Source organism: Mizuhopecten yessoensis, unplaced genomic scaffold, assembly GCF_002113885.1.
Source record: "Mizuhopecten yessoensis strain PY_sf001 unplaced genomic scaffold, ASM211388v2 scaffold523, whole genome shotgun sequence".
Lineage (NCBI taxonomy): Eukaryota > Metazoa > Mollusca > Bivalvia > Pectinida > Pectinidae > Mizuhopecten > Mizuhopecten yessoensis.
Window position 1 is genome coordinate 204794 of NW_018403589.1, and position 24693 is coordinate 229486.

The 24693-nt window shown below is 40.0% G+C and overlaps 1 protein-coding gene across 2 annotated transcripts in view; it reads left to right on the plus strand.

The window, feature by feature from the left end:
• Window positions 1–3856: 3856 nt before the first annotated feature.
• LOC110450192 overlaps window positions 3857–24693 on the plus strand; it is a 107835-nt gene continuing 86998 nt past the window's right edge. The window contains exon 1 of one of the 2 annotated variants that reach the window (XM_021497513.1): window positions 3857–3971. The gene's annotated coding sequence lies outside the window, so the exon portion shown is untranslated. Of the gene's footprint in view, window positions 3972–6201; window positions 6504–24693 lie in introns of those variants that run through there. The other variant, XM_021497520.1, reaches the window with a different exon arrangement.

Genomic DNA, 24693 nt, shown 5'->3' on the forward strand with positions numbered 1-24693 from the left:
CCCCCCCTAGAGGCAGAGAGGCAGGGCCCAATAGGGGAAATAGAGGTAAGACTTTTAAAATCTTTCTTCTACCATAGGGATTAAGGGATTGTATCCTAATTTAGTCTGGAGCATCCTTGGGTCAAGGGGACTCAATTTTGTATAAATGGTGGGTATGACCCCCTTAGGGCATAGGGGTGGGGCTCTGTTTGAAGTTTGTTCTTGCTATATCTCAAGTACTTGATGGATCTTTCTGAAATTTCATATGTACTTACAGCACCTACCATGGAGTGCTATATCTTTACTTCATACCAATTATTTTAAACATATATTCAGGTGAGCGATACAGGCCCTCTGGGCCTCTTGTTGTTTGTTATAATTAACATACTCTTTGTTGAGCCCCGGTTATTAAGAAAATGTTGTCATCTCATCTGTTTTCCGATAGCCACAGTTCACTTAGGTGAGGTAATTTTATAAGAGCTGTCCATCTTCCGATAATTTATTTACTTGTACTTTATAATAATTTAAAGAATTATACTGTCCATTTATACATGCGAAGTACAAGATTATGCTTCATTCATGATGTTATAATTATTTGGTATTTCATATCACTGATGTATCAATTATACGTTGCTATATATGCTTATGAGCCGTAAGGCTTCAAGTTGAATAAACAATACAATACCACGTACATGTACTTTACGACCACAAAATGTATGGAAAGTCGACCACGACATTTGTAACGAATTGACTACGAAAGGTGCAAATTTGTCACAGCTATATTTGGACCTAAACTAATGTGTTCAGAGTAATTTACATGTTTTAGGGGTTTAGATCGACTTTATCGGTAAAAATGCCACCCCAAATACAAACACCTGTGACTATCTGTCTATCCTAGCAAAGCCCCTCAAACTACATGTATCTCCTTTTTATAGAACGAAGATATCTCCGTTTCATTTTTTTTTCAATTTCTGACTAAGCTCTATGCCCGACTGGAACCCCCACGAGTGTTTATTATATAGCGGACACAATGCGTTGTGTTCAGTCACTAACGATAGAACTTTAATAATACGCGTTGTCTTTATGCGTTTGAATAAATAAAGTATCCCTTTAAATTTAGCTACTGTTTCCAAATCAGGAATTATTTAAATATGGTTAATCCGTTTCTATTGTGATATATAAGATAGACACGACACAAACCCTCCAGCTAAAATGGAACAAATATTGACTGGTTTAATTTGTAACACAGTACAAATACAAGATCATACCGGTCAGTCCTCAGGTCCCCTCTGTAAATACTTCTGTTGGCTAACTTTATCAAATTGTAACAGAGATTCTCGTCTCTAAAATTCATCATTTGGTTCCTTTTGTTCATGCTTAATATGCTGATATGTTAACTTCAAAATGTTTTAAACAAACCCAAATTACAAGCTTAGGAAACCCTGATATTAATTCGATAATTAATAATTCGAGGTTCTTATATACCGCTTTATCACAACCTAGTTCGCAGGTCGTCTCAAAGCGATTCACAAATTATTATCCGTGGTTATAGGGCCTTTGTAACCAGCCAACATCTTTCTCAACTCCCTGGGGAGCATACAGACGGAGCTGCCATTTCGGCGCTAACAGCTAGCATTCTACAATTCTAGCACTACTCAACCACGTACTCATTTACAGCTGAGTAGACTGGAACTAGCGGAGTAAAGTATCTTGCTCAAAGATACAACACAGTGCCGTGACTCGAACCCGCAACCCTTCGGTCATGAGCCCGGCGTCCTACCACTAGACTACCGTGCCTCCTGTAGCCCGGCGTCCAACCACTTGACTACCGTGCCTCCTGTAGCCCGGCGTCCTACCACTAGACTACCGTGCCTCCTGTAGCCCGGCGTCCTACCACTAGACTACCGTGCCTCCTGTAGCCCGGCGTCCTACCACTAGACTACCGTGCCTCCTGTAGCCCGGCGTCCTACCACTAGACTACCGTGCCTCCTGTAGCCCGGCGTCCTACCACTAGACTACCGTGCCTCCTGTAGCCCGGCGTCCTACCACTAGACTACCGTGCCTCCTGTAGCCCGGCGTCCTACCACTAGACTACCGTGCCTCCTGTAGCCCGGCGTCCTACCACTAGACTACCGTGCCTCCTGTAGCCCGGCGTCCTACCACTAGACTACCGTGCCTCCTGTAGCCCGGCGTCCTACCACTAGACTACCGTGCCTCCTGTAGCCCGGCGTCCTACCACTAGACTACCGTGCCTCCTGTAGCCCGGTGTCCTACCACTAGACTACCGTGCCTCCTGTAGCCCGGCGTTCTACCACTAGACTACCGTGCCTCCTGTAGCCCGGCGTCCTACCACTAGACTACCGTGCCTCCTGTAGCCCGGTGTCCTACTACTAGACTATCGTGCTTCCTGTAGCCCGGCGTCCTACCACTAGACTACCGGACGTGCCTCCTGCTTCTATATAAAGTGATCCTTTTTAGAGACTGACTATTCGGTTTTACTCAACTATTGCTCTATTGTGTATTAGAGACGTATATCGGGCAATTCGACAGAATGTATTCATTTTGAGATGGAAACTCGTCATTTACTTCTATGGTCATTACAACCCCGGCAACTTCGAGATGTAATCGAATGAGATGATAAAACCATTCTGTATATCTCCGTCTAGGAGTAATGAAGATGCTATTATTTGTCGTATATTAGTAACAAAATGTCCAGCCCTCGTAAAGATGACAATACTTGTCCCCGATGGGTCAAGCTGATGTAAAGATGACAAATACTTACAGAGATAGGTTCGTTCTGTGTAGCATCCATGGCAATACATGTATTTGTCTCGATACGCGATAGGTCCGCTCTGTGTAACATGGCAATATTTGTCCCGGGGAGGTCCAGCTCTTGTAAAATGACAACACTTACCTCGGATATTTCCATTTCTTGTAAGATGGCCATAGACAATACTTACCCTGGGTAGGTCCAGCTCTTGGTAAGATGACAATACTTACCCTGGGGAGGTCCAGCTCTTGTTAAGATGACAATACTTGTCCCGGTGAGGTCCAGCTCTTGTTAAGATGACAATTCTTGTCCCGGTGAGGTCCAGCTCTTGTTTAGATGACAATACTTGTCCCGGTGTGGTCCAGCTCTTGTTAAGATGACAAAACTTGTCCCGGTGAGGTCCACCTCTTGTTAAGATGACAATACTTGTCCCGGTGAGGTCCAGCTCTTGTTTAGATGACAATACTTGTCCCGGTATGGTCCAGCTCTTGTTAAGATGACAATACTTGTCCCGGTGAGGTCCAGCTCTTGTTAAGATGACAATACTTGTCCCGGGGAGGTCCAGCTCTTGTTAAGATGACAATACTTACCAGGGGTATGTCCAGCTCTTGTTAAGATGACAATACTTACCCTGGGGAGGTCCAGCTCTTGTTAAGATGACAATACTTGTGCCGGGGAAGTCCAGCTCTTGTTAAGATGACAATACTTACCTAAGAAGGTCATAGCCCTTTAATTATCTGAGTAATGTTCACCGTTTGTAACAAAATAAAGAAACGAAATGGTAGATGTTTGGTGACTAGTGCATGTCCGAATGTGTCGCTATATGCCGGCTTGTCGCGGTATAATTAGCCCCGTGGTCGGGTGGAAGGGTCTTACAGTGTTATACTGGTGCACCAATACGGATTTAAACACCTGGACTATCTGTAAGATCTTAATATACCTGAAAGATACGTGTGTATCTGATTTATTGGGCTGTGTGGGATAAATGACCACCTGATCCGTACGTACTTGTCCTGGACAGATTTGAAGATGGAAGGGAATTATCTTGGAGCTGTTTTTAATTACACGTTTGTTTCTATGTGTTGGATCTAATGTGTGGAAGTTAATGGGCAGTGTACAGCTGCTGGCGATTCTCCTACGGAATATACACCATTTTACAATAGACGTTTCACCATCTACGGATCACTGTAGCGCGTTGATTACTCGAGAACGTCGTCTTACGGTAAGTTTCAAATATACAAATATAAACTCTTACCGAAGGGTTTTTGAGGATGTACCACTGCATTGTTTTTTTTTCGTATATACAGTAGCCTCCCCTTAACTTCCGTATAAACAGTAGCCTCCCCTTAATTTCCGTATATAAATGTAAAGCACAACTGCGCCTGATCAGGGGCCGAAGTGGCCAAGTGGTTAAGGCGTCTGACATTTTGCTACCACTAGCCCTACACCACTGGGTCATAGGTTCGAGACCTACGTGGGACAGACGCCAGGTACTGGCCGTCGGTCGGTGTTTTTTTTGTCCGGGAACTCCGGCTTTCCTCTACCACCAAAACCCGATAGATCCTTAAAAACACAAACAAAAGGACCTGGTCGCCTCTGTTAACAAGGTAACAGCTCAGTCGGTTAGAATGATAGTGTAACAATCTGAAGTCCGGGGTTCAAATCGTTGTCTATCTCTGCTTTATTTTAACACTTAGAACACTGTTGATTTTATTTAGCTTATTTCATCTTTATCATTGTTTTCCCACAGAAGTCCCGCAAGGTATGGGTTTCTTGTCAGAAATGTTTCATCAAAGATATAGTCATGCGGAAAAAAACATTTCCAAAACTTAGTAACAGTTTTGGGTAATTGGTATGGGAATCGTTAATCACGTATTCCCCTATTTATAAAACATCAGCTCCCTTTCTAACCTTCAACCAGACTCCTGATCTGCTGCAACCGCGAGAATATCAAGATAACCACGCAATAACTATAGTGTTACGTAACACAGGGGCCGGATAATTCGGTACAGTCGATACCTGATGTATAGACAAAATAGACAGTCGTTTTACCGAGACTTGATTTAAACCCCAAATGTCTTATATGATACATTAGTGTGACAACGTCGCTTGAACACACCTTCTGACATTATACATTACTAAAGGATACGGATGTATGTATTGTATTGTTTTGTATATATCACATGGATTTGCTAAGAGCTTTTTATACTGTCGGTCAGTATCATCAGACAATTTGTAGTCAACACGATGTATCCCGTATTTTGAGTTTTTAGATATGTAAAGCGAATTGCCCTTCAGGTAGAGATTCTCCGTGCTTCTCCAGTGAACAACCCCTTTGCAGTACACCACCCCTGAACCCTACCCCACCTTTCCGGTGACCGCCTTATGAATGTGTTTCTCGGACCAGGGTCTACTCTAGATAGCCGTTGGCCTCTTGGATGATGTCTATTTTGGTAATGGTATTATGTACGATAGGAAATTCGGAAATCGTAAAACCCACTTTTAAATTTGCATTCGGGCTCAATGTTTGTTTTACACCTGTGATTATCTCAGGTGACCTGAGATCAGAGAGGCCAATATCTACATGTACGACTCGACACCCCGGTTGTCCACCTGCTAATCTAGCGAGCCTTGAATTACAGTAAGCTAGAAGGACCGATGCTGAATGTACTTACTTCTCCAGGACAGGTCAGAGTTGTACATGCATTACCTGATAACCCTATACTACTGATAGGAAACTACGAACAGATGACCTTACTCTACATACACCTACCACAAAAACTGCTTACCTTTCAAATATCAGCGGTGTTTTTTTGCTTCAAAACGAAAATTACGCTTGATCTCGAACGAAATGCCTGGTGAGATATTAGTTTTGGATAGGGTTGAAAGCTGTACATCACATCCAATGACGATGCTGATGGTGGGACTGCCCCCTGTCCCTGTCCCTTACCCCCGTCCCTCTTAACATCATTTCCCTTGGTACATGTCTTTTTCGTCTGAATGTACATCCATCTCCTCCAACTCCCTCCCCCTCCCCAGATATGACACAGGCCCGACTCTATTACCCCCTCCCCAGATATGACACAGGCCCGACCCTATTACCCCCTAACCCCCTTCCCCAGATATGACACAGGCCCGACCATATTACCCCCTACCCCCCACCCCCATGCCCTCGGGCTACCGTTGTATGTATATACTTATCCTCAGCTATCCATAAGCCAGGTCATACGTCGATCGTAGACTGCTCGCAGGTGAAAATTCCTCACCACGGGTAGATGCACCCGTTCAATACACATGACATACGATACACATACATGAATGATCTCTCAACCGTGACAGTTACTCTTATACACCTTACTGCTAATATTTACCGTCAACATCAATGAAAATATTGTGTGTTATTCTTTTTTTATTGTATATGAAAAAGGCTCCAATGTGGTTGAAGTTAGTACGGATTAGTGTCTGTATATGATAATTAAGGCAAGAACAGGAAACCCTGTCTTCTGCCTCATTAAAACGGAAATACGGGAGAACTTGATCTAGCTGATAGTCTGTGGACGCAATGTGTTGGGACATCACTGTGCCACAAGGAGCGCTTAAAATGAAATTATCTACATTGTTTAATGTTTTAAAGGGCTATACACTCAGTATAATATCCACAGCGTAAAAAAGCACCCACATGCCTGTTATTGGTACGATACAAGTCTGTGTGAACTGTTTTGCGGATTTAATTGTCTGTGGAGTACAGCTTGGGGTAAGTGTATTTACATTTTTCTGATGTTTACTTTATAATTTAGAATGTTGATATAACTATGTGTATCAGTATGGCTGTAATTAGTGATAATCTATTGTATGACGTGTACATACCGATGTAAGTATATAAGTGTTAGGTTGGACTACTACATTGGTATAGTATGCCTGCTTTGATAATGTATTGTACGTCGGTATAATTTACATAGATGGAGTAGTGAATGGCTAAGCGAGTAGTTTGTAGGGATCGGAGCAGCAGAGAGACTGGGGTTGTCAATATTATTTAGCCAGTTTTGAACCTCTTTGGAAATCGTTCACAATCACACGTCAAAACACAACACCACCACCATCATACCCCTCCCCCCTATCACTGCCAACAACATACCCCTCCCCCAACCAACACCCTCCCCAACCCCAGCATCGCCACTCTCCAGCCAACCCCTCCCAACCACCACCACTGTCATTTCCAACCACCCAACTTCTGCCACTGTCACCATTACCACCACCCAACCCCTCTCCAACCATCATCACCACAACCCCTCCCCAACCCCAACACCCTGCTCCACCAAACCCTCCCCACTGTCGCCACCCTCTCTAAACCCCTCCCCACTGTCACAACCCACCATCAAACCCCTCTCCACTATCACCTCCCTCGACCCAAACCCTCCCCACTTTCACCCCCCATCCAACCCCTTCCCACTACCACCGTCCTCCACCCAACCCCTCCCCACTATCATTACCCTCCACCCAACCCCTCCCGAAACTACCACCCAACCCCTCCCCAAACCACCACCCTCAATCAAACCCTCCCCACTGTCACCATTCTCCACCAAACCTTTCCCACTATCACCACCACCCCTACTCAAACAACCGCCCTTCACCCAACCCTCTCCACTGTCGCCATCCTCTCCGAACCCCTCCCCACTGGCACCACCCACCACCTTACCCCTCCCCACTATCACCTCCCTCGACTCAAACCCTCCCCACTATCACAACCTCCACCATACCCTCCCCAAACCCACACCCTCCACCAAACCCTTCTCACTATCACCACCCTCCACCCAACCCCTCTCCACTATTACAACCCTCCACCAAATCCCTCCCCAAACCACCACCCTCCAACAAACCCTCTTTAGTACTTTAGACTTTCTTGTTTTAAACACGTTTTGCCCCAATAATACATTTAAAAAGTCCAAATGTCTAACACAAGAACGGATGTCTGAACGTAAAAAAATAATATCAGGATGTTTCAAATTAACATGTACGACAGGATGCTCACTCCAGATTACAACACTTTACGACCATAAGATGCCGTAGTGCTCAACAGGAAATGATTATAATCAGATGGCATTTTTTGAAACCCTTTGAGAAATTAATCGAAAAAAGTTGCTACAGCATATATTTGTCACACACAATCTAGCGTCTTTTATGGAACATATACATGTATGAAAGTGATTTAGAAGGTTTTATTCACGAGATTTGACACATCATTGAAATCTAAGAGTATCACATGCTTACTAATATCAGATGAGAACACTAGCCTTGCCAAGTGCTTCAATTTTATTTTCCTATGTACCGATGATATTCTACCTCTAAATAAGAAAGCATTTATTGACCACATCAATTGTATATACTCTCCTGAGCTTTAAAGATACTACATGCACTTCTACATCAGTTGCTTTCCGCGGTCTTTACTTTCTTATAACCAACAGAGACGGCTTATTACGAAAGGAAGATTTCGACATACCGATGGTGAACTTCCGTTTTCTTGATAGTAACGTCACTGTTTCCCCTTTTTTTACGGTTGTCACAGTTGATTCGATATTCAAGAGTTTGCATTCTCGACTGCTGACGGACAAACTTACAACAGAGGGTTTCCAAAGGCACAATTTTCTTGATTTATTTAATTAGGTATTTATGTACTGAAAATTGTATACGTTCGTAACAAACTCATTGAAACGTGTATGGCACGTGTCATTTAATGATGATAACAAGACCTATCCCGTATTATTGTGTTCAATCCCAAATCATATACTTCCGTGGGAAAACATGGAAACGGATGAACTGTAGGAATACTGCGGCGTAACCGCAGCGAGTCCATAACCCTGCCCCCGAGTCTGTAACATGGACGTTCAGGAAATGACGCCTCCGTAGGCTGCATGTGGCCTCTATTATTTAAGTTACATTTGCTACTGTAAGCCGGTATCAAATATGCTAAAATTAAAAATAGCAACCACACTTATGCATGACGTCATTAAACAGTAATTATTAGCAAATAAGCGAATCAACACGGAAGTCACAGTCGTTTTGCGTTATTATTATCACGAAATCATTTAAAAATTGGTAATTTTTTGTAAAGTGCCTTTTAAATCATATCCTGTTAATAAAGTATGCGAAAGTCGGTCACATTATATATAAACATCATTGTATGTAGCGGATGGGTCGATCGTCGGCGGCAAGGTAGGTCCATTGGTAGAGCGTTGCATAGAGTTTGGAGGGTCTCGGGTTCGAGTCCCGATCTGGCAATGCATGTCTATCTTCTAAGTACTGGGAGAATACATGGCAAGGGATAACCGAACTAGATTAAAATAGTGCTATCTTCTGGGGCGAAGACTTAGAAAAAGGAGGGAGTAATGTAACGGAGCTGGACTGGGTCGTTCGCCGGCGACCAGTATATATAGCTCAATCGGACAGAGCGTCCGTCTAGAATTCTGGGGTCCTGGGTTCGAATTGAGAACATTTTAATCGTATCTACCTCTGCAGACCAGATTCAGGTTTGAAACATAAACAATTATTTATCAGATAAGTTAAGATGGCTACTCATCCCAGACAGATTGTTATTTTTTTCATCAATGTCCTTAAAAACGTTTCTGCAAGTATATATACATACAATCCGTGAGGGTGATACTGTCGTGGGTTCATTTAAACCCATACATTGTCTAATATTGTCCAATATTACTAAAATAAATGTTTAAAACTCCTTAACACGTCCTGACTCCCAGGTCCCTGTGATCACCAAGGCAAGAGGTCAAGTGATTGGCTATGTCAAAGTAAGTTACACAATAGTACAGGTTGTTTATGGAGATGTTGTGTAAGATGTTGAGTGGTGATACAGGTGATAGATAATAGATGTGTGTCATTTGTGGAGTATTGATACAGACAGTCATAGATAATGCATGTACGTCTTTTCTCACGCTATGTATTATAAATGTCAATTATGTTAATGCTATCGGAACTTACCAGTTTAGCGGAATATTTTCAAAACGATTGGATGAAAACGTGTGAGTATGATTTTCTGTATAATAGCGACGAGCTCAAGGGTTATCATTTTTAATATTGCTGCGCCACGTTAAAATATAAATGTTTTGAAACATTTTATTGCTTATGATACCAAAAATATGATTATAGAGATTAATGAGGGTTATCTTAGCACTATTCACCGGTTATCAGGTTTGTAGTGTCGTATTAAAGATAACAGTAGGTTAATTAAACGTTAGGCAGACCTCAATTGCATCATTGATACAGCAAACATACTTTGAAACGTTCGTAAGGTTGAAAGAGTTTTATACAATGTAACGCGAACACACTAGAAACATTACGTATAGAATTTCGTACCTTTGAATGCGAACATACTTATGAAACGTTCCTCAGATTTGATAGAGATTCGAACCACTGAATGCGAACATACTTATGAAACGTTCCTCAGATTTGATAGAGATTCGAACTATTGAATGCGAACATACTTATGAAACGTTCCTCAGATGTATAGAGCCTCGTACCATTGACTACAAACACACGTGCAATGTGTGTCAGATTTATAAAGTTACGTACCATTGACTACAAACACACGTGTAATGTTCGTCAGATTTATAAAGTTACGTACCAGTGACTACAAACACACGTGCAATGTTTGTCAGATTTATAAAGTTACGTACCATTAACTACAAACACACGTGTAATGTTCGTCAGATTTATAAAGTTACGTACCAGTGACTACAAACACACTCGGAACGTTTTTCAGATATATAAAGTTTCTTACCATTGATTGCATTCATATAAAACTTTCTAACGTCCTAAAGAGACTCAGAGTTTCGTAAAACCAACTACAAGCACACTTATGAATCGGTCGTCAGATTTATAAAATTTCACACCATTGAAAATAAACACATAATGAATCGTTCGTCAGATTTATAGAATTTCGTACCATTGAAAAGATTGATAGAATTTCGTACCATTGACTACAAACACACTAATGAAACGTTCGACAGATTTATAGAATTACGTACCATTGACTACAAACACACTAATGAAACGTTCGTCAAATTTATAGTTTCGTACCATTGGCGACAAACACATTAATGAAACGTTCGACAGATTTATAGTTTCGTACCATTGACTACAAACACACTTATGTAACGTTCGTCAAATTTATAGTTTCGTACCATTGACTACAAACACACTAATGAAACGTTCGTCCGATTTATAGTTTCGTACCATTGACTACAAACACACTTATGTAACGTTCGTCAAATTTATAGTTTCGTACCATTGACTACAAACACTCTAATGAAACGTTCGTCCGATTTATAGTTTCGTACCATTGACTACAAACACTCTAATGAAACGTTCGTCCGATTTATAGTTTCGTACCATTGACTACAAACACTCTAATGAAACGTTCGTCCGATTTATAGTTTCGTACCATTGACTACAAACACTCTAATGAAACGTTCGTCCGATTTATAGTTTCGTACCATTGACTACAAACACTCTAATGAAACGTTCGTCCGATTTATAGTTTCGTACCATTGACTACAAACACTCTAATGAAACGTTCGTCCGATTTATAGTTTCGTACCATTGACTACAAACACTCTAATGAAACGTTCGTCCGATTTATAGTTTCGTACCATTGACTACAAACACTCTAATGAAACGTTCGTCCGATTTATAGTTTCGTACCATTGACTACAAACACACTAATGAAACGTTCGTCCGATTTATAGTTTCGTATCATTGACTACAAACACACTAATGAAACGTTCGTCAGATTTATAGAGTCTCGTACCAATGACTACAAACATACTTGAAACGTTCGTCAGACTTACTCATAGAGTTAGCACGGTTGACATTTGAAATGAGATTCTGTCGTATATTTAACCTTTACATGGAGTCGAATTGTATAGCGTTTCAGTGCGCGTGAGACGCTCGTGTGACATGTTGTAAAACCACATGTCATTTAACTAACCGAATTTTCACAGCAAAAGTGCTGGACTAAATATTCTGACATATACATGATATATGTGTATGGTGGTATCCGCCAGCTGTATGTTGTCGAGGCGGGTAAAATTCTCTTAATATAGACTCGTAAATAAGGCCACAAATAACACAGCATTTATACTGTACTGGGTCACCACAAACACATCCGGGGACCAGAACATGGAAAATAACGATCATAAAACACTTATGCCATTTGAAATAGTTTTCATTTTTGACAGGATAACGATCATCGCGGCTACATTTGTTGCTGAATTAAAAATATGCCGAACTTGCGTTATTTGTCGTGGATGCATTAAAAGATGTTTAAGCTAAAGAGTCCCATCACTTTGACACTTTTACTACGTATATGGGTCTGCTATTTTCCCGTTATATGCTATTTTCTCTTTGTTCGTATAAGTTGTGGACCTTTTGTTTGAGAGTTTTGACATACTTGAATTACTCTCGGTAACTTTGCAAATGAAGTGTTTAGCTTATAACTACAATGACCGGATCAAGTTCCGTCTGCTTCATACTCAAGAGATACACCACAAGCAACATTCACATTTAACGTCCAACAAGTGGTCCGAAAATAATTACAGATATATTTAACTGAAAAAGAGATATAGTTTTAAAGGTATGAGATATCTTATAATGAATTAATGATATCTCTAATTTAATTAGAGATAAGTGTAATTAAGATATCTCATATAATAAGGATTATATTTTATATCTTTATTGTTTGTATCTTAAATTAATCGAGATTAATTAATGGAGAGATACATTTTCGGTATTAGATGTTAGGTTGGCTAGCGATTGAGGTAAGGATCGAGACGAGCTATGAACTGTTGGGGTCTACACGTGTAGAGCCTGTCAGTAGCGGACTCTGTCAGTAGCCGACTCTGTCAGAAGCGGACTCTCACACATTTGTTCCACATGCCATACCAGTATCATCACGTGTGACATTTCCAGAAGTAGATCAGCTACAATGTACTGTCTATATATCCCACCCAGTAGTTAGACAACACCAGTCTAACACGACCTAACCCTTGGTGCCCGGGATAGACGACAACAGTTTAACACGACCTAGCCCCTGGTGCCCGGGATAGCCGACAACAGTTAACACGACCTAACCCCTGGTGCCCGGGATAGCCGACAACAGTTTAACATGACCTAGCCCCTGGTGCCCGGGATAAACGACAACAGTTTAACACGACCTAGCCCCTGGTGCCCGGGATAGCCGACACCAGTTTAACACGACCTAGCCCCTGGTGCCGGGATAGACGACAACCGTTTAACACGACCTAGCCCCTGGTGCCCGGGATAGCCGACAACAGTTTAACACGACCTAGCCCCTGGTGCTCGGGATAAACGACAACTGTTTAGCATGACCTCGCCCCTGGTGCCCGGGATAGCCGACAACAGTTAACACGATCTAGCCCCTGGTGCCCGGGATAAACGACAACAGTTTTACACGACCTAGCCCCTGGCGCCCGGGATAAACGACAACAGTTTAACACGACCTAGCCCCTGGTGCCCGGGATAAACGACAACAGTTTTACACGACCTAGCCCCTGGTGCCCGGGATAAATGACAACAGTTTAACACGACCTAGCCCCTGGTGCTCGGGATAGACGACAACAGTTTAACACGCCCTAGCCCCTGGTGCCCGGGATAGACGACAACAGTTAACACGACCTAGCCCCTGGTGCCCAGGATAGCCGCCAACAGTTAACACGACCTAGCCCCTGGGTCCCGGGATAGACGACAACACTTAACACGACCTAGCCCCTGGTGCCCGGGATAGCGGACAACAGTTAACACGACCTAGCCCCTGGTGCCCAGGATAGACGACAACAGTTAACACGACCTAGCCCCTGGTGCCCAGGATAGCCGCCAACAGTTAACACGACCTAGCCCCTGGTGCCCAGGATAGCCGCCAACAGTTAACACGACCTAGCCCCTGGGTCCCGGGATAGACGACAACACTTAACACGACCTAGCCCCTGGTGCCCGGGATAAACGACAACAGTTTACACGACCTAGCCACTGGTGCCCAGGATAGCGTGAAACTATTTGGTTAGCGACACCAGTTTTTGTAACATAATTGGATAATAAAGGTGTCCTATTACAGTTAAAGTCCAGTATATAGAGTAACTGTTGTAAATGAAGGATAACACCTCATTTCCATATTTATGTTGGAGCTAGAATTTATTGAGCAGAATTAAAAACAACACAACTGTATATATATATCCTCACCGTGTTTTTATACACAACGTTAATGTTTTATAATAACACTGTCAAACACCTATTTATTTCATCTCTATATACTATCACCCCTATTTGTCCATTTCATCTCCCAGTACTGCCAAACCCCTATTTGTTTATTTCATCTCCCTGAACTGTCAAAATCCTATTTGTTTATTTCATCTCCCTGAACTGTCAAAATCCTATTTGTCCATTTCATCTCCCAATACTGTACTGTCAAACCTCTTTTTGTCCATTTTATTTCCCAGTATTGTCAAACCTGTTTGTCCATTTCATCTCACAATACTGTCAAACTCTGTTTGTCCATTTCATCTCACAATACTGTCAAACCCATGTTTGTCCATTTCATCTCACAATACTGTCAAACCCTTATTTGTCCATTTTATCTCCCAGTACTGTCAAACCCCCATTTGTCTATTTCATCTCCCAGTACTGCCAAACTCTGTTTGTCTATTTCATCTCCCAGCACTGCCAAACCTCTTTTTACCCTTTTTTATCTCCCAGCATTGTCAAACCTCTTTTTGTCTATTTCATCTCCTAGCTCTGTCAGAAACCTATTTCATCTCCCAGTACTATCAACCCCCATACAGTGCTTTTGTCCCTTTTATCTCTCAGTGCTATAAACTCCTATGTGTCCCTTTCCACCTCCGATGACTGTTAGATCCCTCTTTGGTCCCTCTTGGCCGGTCCTGTCAAACTCTTTTCCTGGTTGACCTGATTTTTGTAAATGTATTGGACCACCCATCCCTACAGCCTCCGGTCATGTTTGTTCAATCCACTGACCAGGTAAGATCCCGAATTAAGCTGATGTACGGTCTCTATATGTCCTAAACAAAATTGGATCATACTTGCCCTTGATGCCTGGGGATATCCACTCAAGGTCAAGGACGAATGTTGGTCACTCAGGATACTAGCGTATAATATTTATTGTACGACAGTGTTCAAAAAACGAAAAGCAAACATAAAAAATTTATATATCAATATTGTTTGATGCAAAGTTTCAGTATATGTATAACCATCAGTTGACTATCAATATTTTCGGATTCCATCCCTGTATGTTGTTTCTATGTTTTGGTTGTGCACTTCGGGTTTCCGGAATAAAATGTAAAGTTGGGCGAAGAATCCGTTTTAAGTTGTCGTTTATTTTGTCCTCTCTCAAAATCGCACAAACACAACAGTACATACATTTTTTCCCAAAATAGAAACCGATGAATTTAACATAGATAAAGCTGGTGATATAACTAGATGAAAAGGATAATTTGAAATTAGATACTAGAGAATCTACATGGCCAAATGTCAACCGATTATATCCAGTTGTAACCCGATGCTCATCGTGGCTGGGTTAGACAGGAACCTGTTAGAGCTGTCAAATGATCAACGAAAAGAAAACAGAAACTGTGAAAACTCCATCTTGTTCCAAGCTTTATGCATTTAGGTACTGTAGCGTATAATTGGTACATGCACGTTATAGTCAACGGAAATATCCTTAGTGTGTATATATGATGAAAAGTGATTTTGACAAGGTCAACTGTTCAGAAGTTCTAGTTCTATTAGAATATACATATATGATTGCACGAACCCCTAGATCTAGTCCTTACTTGAACGACGACAGGAGGTTACGAGTGGCAGCAAGCAGTGCTGTCGCAGATGATTCTCTAGTTAGGTGCTCCGTACATCTCTGTTTGAAACCCAATCTAATTAAAATACAGCTCCTCATTATACTACAGTTATCGTTAGCGTTACACTACCTCATACGGTAGTAGAACGGTAGTATAATGAGGAACTGTATTTTAATCAGATTGTTTGAAACCTATTGGGGACATCATATTAATGCTAACGGAGCTTCGATACTCCACGGGTTCTGCTAACTTACGATCAAAATTGAAAGCTCAGTGTGTGCCATCTTGATGACCCATGAAGTTTCGAGGTCGGGTTTCTAGTTCCGTTGAAGCTTCCCTTACATTTATCTAAAGAGTTTATTGTCGTAAAAGCCGTGAGTTATTTGTGTCATCTTCGATAGTTTTCTGGCTAAGAACCCCCCCCCCCCCCCCAAATGACATCAGTCTTTAAATCATGCAACTTCCCAGACAATAATATCAATTTTCGCTACGTCCTTATAGAATTTTCTAAAAACTGATAGGGCACTATTTGATATTTTATATTATCATTATGATATGATATTGATAAAGTTATTTCACAAGTATGAGCCCATCTTCGCTAGCCAGGTGTTCGCTTCGTATACACTCCACCTACCCTTGGCGGGTGTGTCCGCTAGGTGGCAGTGGAGGGAATTATGAAAACACGGACATAAGCGGAGTATACGTATATACAAAGCAAACAGTTGGCTAGCGAAGATGGTATGAGCCAAGCTACATATATAAAATTTAACTTTTTCCTCCGACGTTTTATCAGTCCGTTAAAATACAACGTACTTTCCCAGCAGTACTTTAATGTAAATCTTAATAGGTCAATCATTTCAACATAAAATCGCTTTTCGTGCTGTGGTTTTGGGTTATGATTTCTGACTTTAAATTCTATTTTACGGTCTGTAAACTTTTGTAAAATAGTGACAAATCTCTGTAGCGGAACCTATCCCGAATCACTGATCCGCGATCGCAATAATGGGGAATACACAGGATCTATGGAAAACGTTACATTATATCTAGTCCTCAGAAATTGAGCATAATTGCAGTTTCCAGAATTCTAATCGGTCATAAAGCCTGCAATTATGCTAAGATTTAGCGGACTGCATTGTATTCATTGCAGTTTGTACCTCCGAAGAGTTTCCGTATAGAAATAATGTACATGATACATCATAAACTCTCAGCTATACTACACATGGTTACGTACTACCGGTAGTAGGACGTAAACAGGTATTCTACGTATGTAAGTCTGACTATGGGGCCGACATTGATTGACCACCAGTACTGGTATAGAAGGCACGTCGCCTGAGGCCCCAGATATGAGATGATCAACACATATCATTGAAGGGCGTTATCTCGTGTTTTTAAGGGTTTTCACTTGTTTGGAAATTAGTAAAATATTGCTTTACAACGAGTGTTTAAGGTAAAAGAAGCAACCCAGGTTACACCAATAGACCGTTATGGAATGCGTGTTTTGTAGAACATAAGTTACATCTGTCACTATTTATGTCAATGTCGGCCCTACTTAATGGCTTCTGTAGTACATGCTCAGCTGCATTGTTGACAGTACTTGATAATCAGGTCATTGTCACACTGTGTTGGATTTCGTTTTGCCCCAGGAACATAAAATGGTTGCATTAAAGTAAAAGGCGTGTACTGCGTCAATTAAAAATCACGAAGCAAAGTTCCATTTAAGATTTTTCTACTTGCAGCAATTCCCCTTATACATAGAAGTTAGTTACTATACCTACGTGAATGTTTTTATCTTTCATTTTGATTATGTACGTTTATTAATTCGAGGTTCATGGGGAGCATACAGCCAGTGCTACCATTTCGGCGCTCACAGCTAGCATTCAACAATTCTAGCACTACCGTACCACATACTCATTTACAGCTGTGTAGACTGGAACAAGCGGAGTAAAGTATCTTGCTCAAATATACAACACAGTACAGTGCCGTAACTCGAACCCCATCCTCGATATCCAGGGGTTACGCTCACTTTCGCTCTCTGCACCCCTGGAACTAGTTCGATCCTTTGATGGACATAAAAAGAATCTCGCGGTCACGTAACGGTAAAAATTTACAGGTTTTGAAGTCGGGCGTCTCTCCTTTGTATCAACGACGGGTATCAACCTAGCGATTGGTCAGGGGTTTGTTTACCTGAGACCAATCAAACAGCTATATTCGTGCCTTTAATTTTGCTATGACATATTCCAGGGGTGTAGAGAGCGAAAGTGAGCATAACCTCTTGATATCGAGGATGAGTCCAGGGGTGTAGAGAGCGAAAGTGAGCGTAACCCCTGGATATCGAGGATGCTCGAACCCTTCGGTCACGAGCCCGCCGTCCTACCATTAGACTACCGTGCCTCCTTTATATCAATATATTGGTTAACAGTAGGCAGTACAGTGGTGCTGAGTGTATTCTTTTAAGTTTTTGTTTATTTCTATTTTTGTTTTCATATAACAAAAGTTAGAACATACTGTAAAACGTGAGTGATATGGGATACTTCTGAAGAAAAGTACTAAGACAAAATTTCATGATAGTGACAATGATAATAATGTATTTTGATTTGATTGTCCTCTTTCCTGTTTGCTTTTTCCGTCGGTCCGTCTGTCTGTACCGTCAGCGTCTGTCTGTACTTTACCTTTAGCGCCATTACTCTCTCTCCTACTATACAATGGAAGACCTTAAGATCTCAAGATAAAGTATATATGTAAGTAGGTCACTGCGACGTTCATGTTCTGCCTCGCTGACGTTGGTTAGATTTCGGGTTTAGCTCCATTTCAATCAAAGCGGGAGCAGAAATATTAAGTTTTACAAACATTCTCTGGGATTTATTTTCGAATGTTTTGCCTTCTGGTCTTAATAAGTCTTTTAGTGTGAAAAATAATCCAAAACATTCCATCATCTGTAATTATATTTGTGATTTGTTTTGCATTTTTATGAATAAGTACACGTGTGACTGTATTTAGAGACAGCACAGTACATCTTGACAATACAAAAACGGTGATTTATGAAAGAAAAAAGGAATTGTTTTTTACACGTTTCTTATCGATTTTTCAGTAATGACCGAAAAAGATATCGGACAAATAAAAAATTAGATTGCAAGGAATTGATGAAGACATAAAATCTAAATCAGATTGAGTGAAATTTCTTCAGAGGGCGTTAGTATAGAAATATCCTATCACCGATTCTGTATCTATTGTACACGATACCAGCATGTTCTCTCTCTATATCGTTATACACACAACAATGTGTCTGTTAATTAACGATAAACACCGCTAGTTGGGATGTGTGTAATTAATACGCCTGACAGCACTAAGACATCTTATCTTATTGCTTCCGTTACTCCTGCTGTCGTCTGATTTCTTTAGACCCATTTCTGACGCCATCCTCGTCTGGACGTGTAATAAATCAACTTAAAAAAAGAAGATAAAATGTTGATCAGTCGTAGTCTATGGGGGCCAGTTCGTGCCACTTATATTACATATATTATTGTTGTGTTTTGTTGATTTCGCAAGAATAATTATGATTATAATTTGCGAAGTAACAACCGAAATACGTCACAATGATAATTAAGCAATAACGAAACCATGACAACAATCTTGACAGCAGAACAATAATCTTATCGGTATTGTGTCGTTATAAAAATTACGTCATAACGAAACTAAATTTATTGTGATAACACACGAAACAAAGATAATTTTCTACATAACGACGCTATGTGAATAATCGTTACAGTGAATAAATGTTAATTATCGTTATAATGAAGTTGTTATAATTATCGTTATAACGAAATGATTATCGAAACAAAAATGCAAAAAGCAATTGGCGTTATAACGAAATAAAAATACTAATTATCGTTATAACGAAACTATTTTTTCTTTTCTTTTTTTTGGGTGACAAAATTAAATAACCAAAATGCAAAATATTTGAAATTAAGCCAAGCGTAAAGAATGCCCAGCAAAAAGACGAGAGGACACATCGCTAATGATTGTCTCGTTATCCTGGGGCGAAATACCGTAATTCAGTAATAATTATAAAATCCTCTCCGTACATGTGGTTATCTGAATTAAACAATAAAACTTTCCAAGTATTTAAATATTTTACATGAAGAGTGGTTAGAAATAATTTCATCGAAACTACTACTGCTATTTTAATTCTGTATTGTTATAGGGTCGTCAAGCGTTGACAGGTTTTCAGAACAACATCGAAGTTACTTACACTAAAACCTTGAACTATTATGATAACCTTGTGTACCACTGTGGTCTGTACACAGCAGTACCGACTGACCTGACACGTCTCGCTCGTGTTCCCACTTATTATTCACGTCATATTATGAGTAATTGATTTTTAATTTCTGCCCTGACTAGTTGATTGTTACTGTTATACCTAATACCCCTACCCTCTGTACTCTAAGACGTACTGTAACCCCACGATAATACTAAGTAAGACTACAGTTACATCACGCTAGTATTACCGTAGCCCTTTGTGTTTGTTTATCCCTTTGTTTCGAGTTTATTCTCATGTGAATTGTGTACTTCTGATCTAGACCCTCGGCATCAAGGCACCGACCCCACTATTGATCTAGACCCTCAGCATCAAGGCACCGACCCCACTATAAGTACCAGCAAGAACGATAAGTGTTTCTTACTAATGACAAACTTGTTTCGTCAGATTTTGTTTTTTAATATTTCGCCCTCGGCGTGATTATGTTTTTTGAAGACATTATCGTTTGATTTTATAGGACAAGACGGAGAAACCAGTCTAGTATTGGTCATTTGTTTGTGTCGGACTTCACATGATGTTCTTAATGTCGGACGACGGTTAAGTCAGGTACCGGTGTATCAAATATATCTAAAATGTTTTGTTTTAGTAATTGATGAAACAGATGCTGTCCTGCGAAAGTGTCCCTGTGTCTTACACAATTTTGTGAAGTGGGTGACTGAGAAACACTATTGTGTCACATACAAGTGTATAGAGTATTGTGTCAAGCACAAGTGTATAGAGAATCGCATTCTCTGAGTACATCTCAACATACCGTAGATAAGAAATACGACGAGAGAGAAGTTAAACAAGGATCTAATCCGATACAACTTGAGACAATTTCCTTAGACAACTTTTAAAATTAGTTTTCTTTGACATATCAGCTAGAGGAATAGAATATCTAACTTGTGTAGATGAGTTTTAGAGGATTGGTTTATTATCTACAATAAGATACTCGCGACCATTGTCGCTGTGACAATCAGACTGACAGAGCTAGGTCACTGATCAAACATATCAACAGATTTCCACCGAAAGTGAAGTCTTTGTACCTCCTAATCCAGTAATCGTTTACCTACTGGAGTTTATCAAGGGTAACGATTTCACGATTGACCTTTTAATTGAGTTGTTCGGCCAACATTGTGAATTTGTTATTTTTAGCGACAGAAATAATACCTTTCTTTTCAAGTATTACATCTGACGGAATGTTTACAAAGTCTAATAAAGTGGAATAATGACTTCTCCCTACACAAAGGTAACATAGTACTGTCATAAAACTCGTACAATACACTTACAGGCACGCGAGCGTGACGTATTTAGTTACATTACACGCGAGAACTACGTATTAACTGACAGTTCACGCGAGTGTGTATACTTAATTGCACATGAGCGATACATGATAACTGAAAATAGAAGTGAATGTTACGCGTGTAGTTTTAATTACACCTGGACATAACATGTGTTTATGTACAAAAAACTTCAACGTAACGTGAGTGTAACGTGTTGGTTAATAATACACGTGAGCTTTACGTGCTATTTAACAATACACGTGAGTGTCACATGTTAATTAACAATACACGTGAGTGTCACATGATAATTAACAATACACGTAAGTTTCACATGTTAATTAACAATCCACGTGAGTGGCACATGTTAATTAACAATAAACGTAAGTGTCACATTGTAATTAACAATACACGTGATTGTCACATGTTATTTAACAATACACGTGAGCTTTACGTGCTATTTAACAATGCACGTGAGTGTCACATGTTACTTAACAATACACGTGAGCTTTACGTGCTATTTAACAATGCACGTGAGTGTCACATGTGAATTAACAATACACGTGAATGTAACATGTTAATTAACAATCCACGTGAGTGTCACATGTGAATTAACAATACACGTGATTGTCACATGTTATTTAACAATACACGTGAGCTTTACGTGCTATTTAAGAATACACGTGAGTGTCACATGTTAATTAACAATACACGTTAGTGTTACGTGTTAATTAAAAATACACGGGAGTGTTACATTTTCATTTACAATACATATACGTTACCTGTCAATTAACAATATACGTGAGTCTCACGTGTAAGTTAACAATACACGTGAGTATCACGTGTAAATGTTATAATACACGTGTGCGTTACGTGTTAATCATCAATGCACGTGAGCATTATTTGTTAATTCAAAATCCACGTGAATGACGTGTTTATTAAAAATCCATGTGATTGTTATGTTTAAACTGTCAATAAGTAACGTGAGCGTTACGTGAGCTTTGTGGGTTCTCTTAAGTACACGTAAGCACACGTGTTTACTGTTTTCTCACAATGCATGTGAGCGTCACGTGTTAACTCACAGAAACTCGAGTGTCACGTTTTTACTTACATGTACAATACACGTGAGAATGACATATGGTTAAAGATAATACAAGATAGCGTAACACGTTAACGTGTTTGAGGACTGGTTTGCCAGGTTTCACCATTAAAAAATGATGATTTTCGAATTGTAAAAGATTTTATTTCATATATGGCACACCATCTTAGTCGTTTGCAAGGAAAAGGAAACAGGATTCAATGACTCGTAAGTATGTAACTTAAGTTGTCATTAAGGGTTTCCTCACTACATGTACATATTAGTGACAAAACTTCAATGTATAGCGATCATTTACACCTCGCGTAAATCTTTGTCATCCAAACGAAGTTGTAACTTATGTTTTAATGTATTGTTTTTAGTCTCCTGTTAGTGAAACTTTGTGTCTGGGTGGGGATGAGCGGGAAGGGGTGTGGGAGGGTAAGGGAAGCGCATGGTTGAGGGGTTGGAAGGTTTCTTTAAGGTGATAGCTTGACCGAGTCGCGACACAAAACTTATATATACAAAACGAAATTAAGGGGAGATAACCCTATGATTGAAATACCTTTTTCGGTGAGAGATCTATATCTAGATCACAACACGGGGAGAAAGGTCAAATCATCGTCGAGACATAACTTCTGAACAGCTAAAATTATTATAAAGCTGTTCAGACGGTTGTATGATAGCATACAAATGTCATGTTTGTGCAACCATTCCTGCTGAACTGGAATACCCCTAACCGTATGCAAACTTGGTGTTGGAGGAAATATTGGGCAATCGTCAGGTACTAACCGAAGGTCGGTGTTTTTTCTCCGGGAAAATATGACGTTAAACACAAACAAACCAAAAACCAAAAACGTCATATAAACAGCTATGGTAATGTAAGGACGAGCCATGTTTTGGTGGTGGAGGAAAGCCGGAGTACCTGGAGAAAAACACCCGACCTGTGGAATTACCTGGCGAGTGCCCCACACGAATACAATGTATTAATAAATCTCCATTTAGACCAGTTTGGACACGTGTTTAAACTATCAATACATTTTTTTTCGTTTTTAATGAATGATATATTGATATAAAGGAAAGGTGAATTTAACCACAACGTCAGAATTATAATTTATAATTGATTAGAAATACAATGTAGGTATAGCTTACACGTAAAGATGACAAGATGTCACATTTAAATGTTCGTACCTAAATATAAACACGCATGCTCAACCAGTCGTTAGGCAGTATTTTAATTATTTAAAATCTCTTCAACAATGGAATTTAAAATACAGGCAAATATCTTTACCTTAAAGGAATATGTGTCACGTATCGTCGTCCATTCAGAACTTTTAAATACAAGATTTAATATATACAAAGAAATAAACCTAAAAAGATGTAATATTATCAATCATATAACCGGAATGTAATACCATAAACATTGATTCTGTTGTTAGTGTCGCATAAAGGACGTGTCGCGTGTCGGTGTTGTAAATAAACAGCTTAGCTGTCTACCAGTCAGGCGTGGAGATCCAGGGTACAGCCCCACTAGGTAGGGGTCGGACAAGCTGGGACAAGACAGTGCTCTCTATTGTCCCCGGATCTGTATAAATTTACTACTTACTAATGAAACCGGGGATCAAAGAGTCCCGTATATGTTAATACAGGCGTGTGACGACAGACAGCATTTAAACTGACAATACATGCATATATTTTACATAGAGAAGATCCGACTAATGAAGATTAAACAAAACACGAAAGTAATTTTAAAAGGGTCACATATTACGCCTTGTGGGGGTATTTAGCACATAATGTATGCCAAATAATAGATATCTGTCATAATGTGGGGAAACATTTTGCCGTTAGATCTATAGAAGTTAAAGGAATTATGAAACCTGTACTTGTTTTAGCGGGAATGATGAAACCTTTATCAGTTATGAAAGTGATGAAACCTGAACAAGTTATGGAAATGATAAAACACATAATTTTGAATGAGAGTAATGATTTTATATCCGTTAATGGAATGACAAAACCTACAAATCACCGATATGTTAAAACAGACAATTTGTCTGCCACCAACATAATATACCTCCATCAGGCCATTTCAATATCTGAATTTCCTGGTCCTATGTTTTCAGTATATAGTGAGGAAAGATCAATCTTGAAATATAATCAAGGGACGGTCTGTTACTTAGGCATTATCGGATGCTCCCCGCAAGGTCAAGGTTATTGTTCCAGATCAATATCAGATAACCTTATTTTCGTAACAATCTGGATGTTTTGAATACTTTGAATATCAATAAACTTATAAACTTATGTTGCTTACATAATTTAGTTGCAGTTTCGTAGTTAAAGCATTGCAATGGAGGTGACACTTTAAGTGACTCTTATCGAAGGTAGGGTCATAAGTCAAAGGTCAG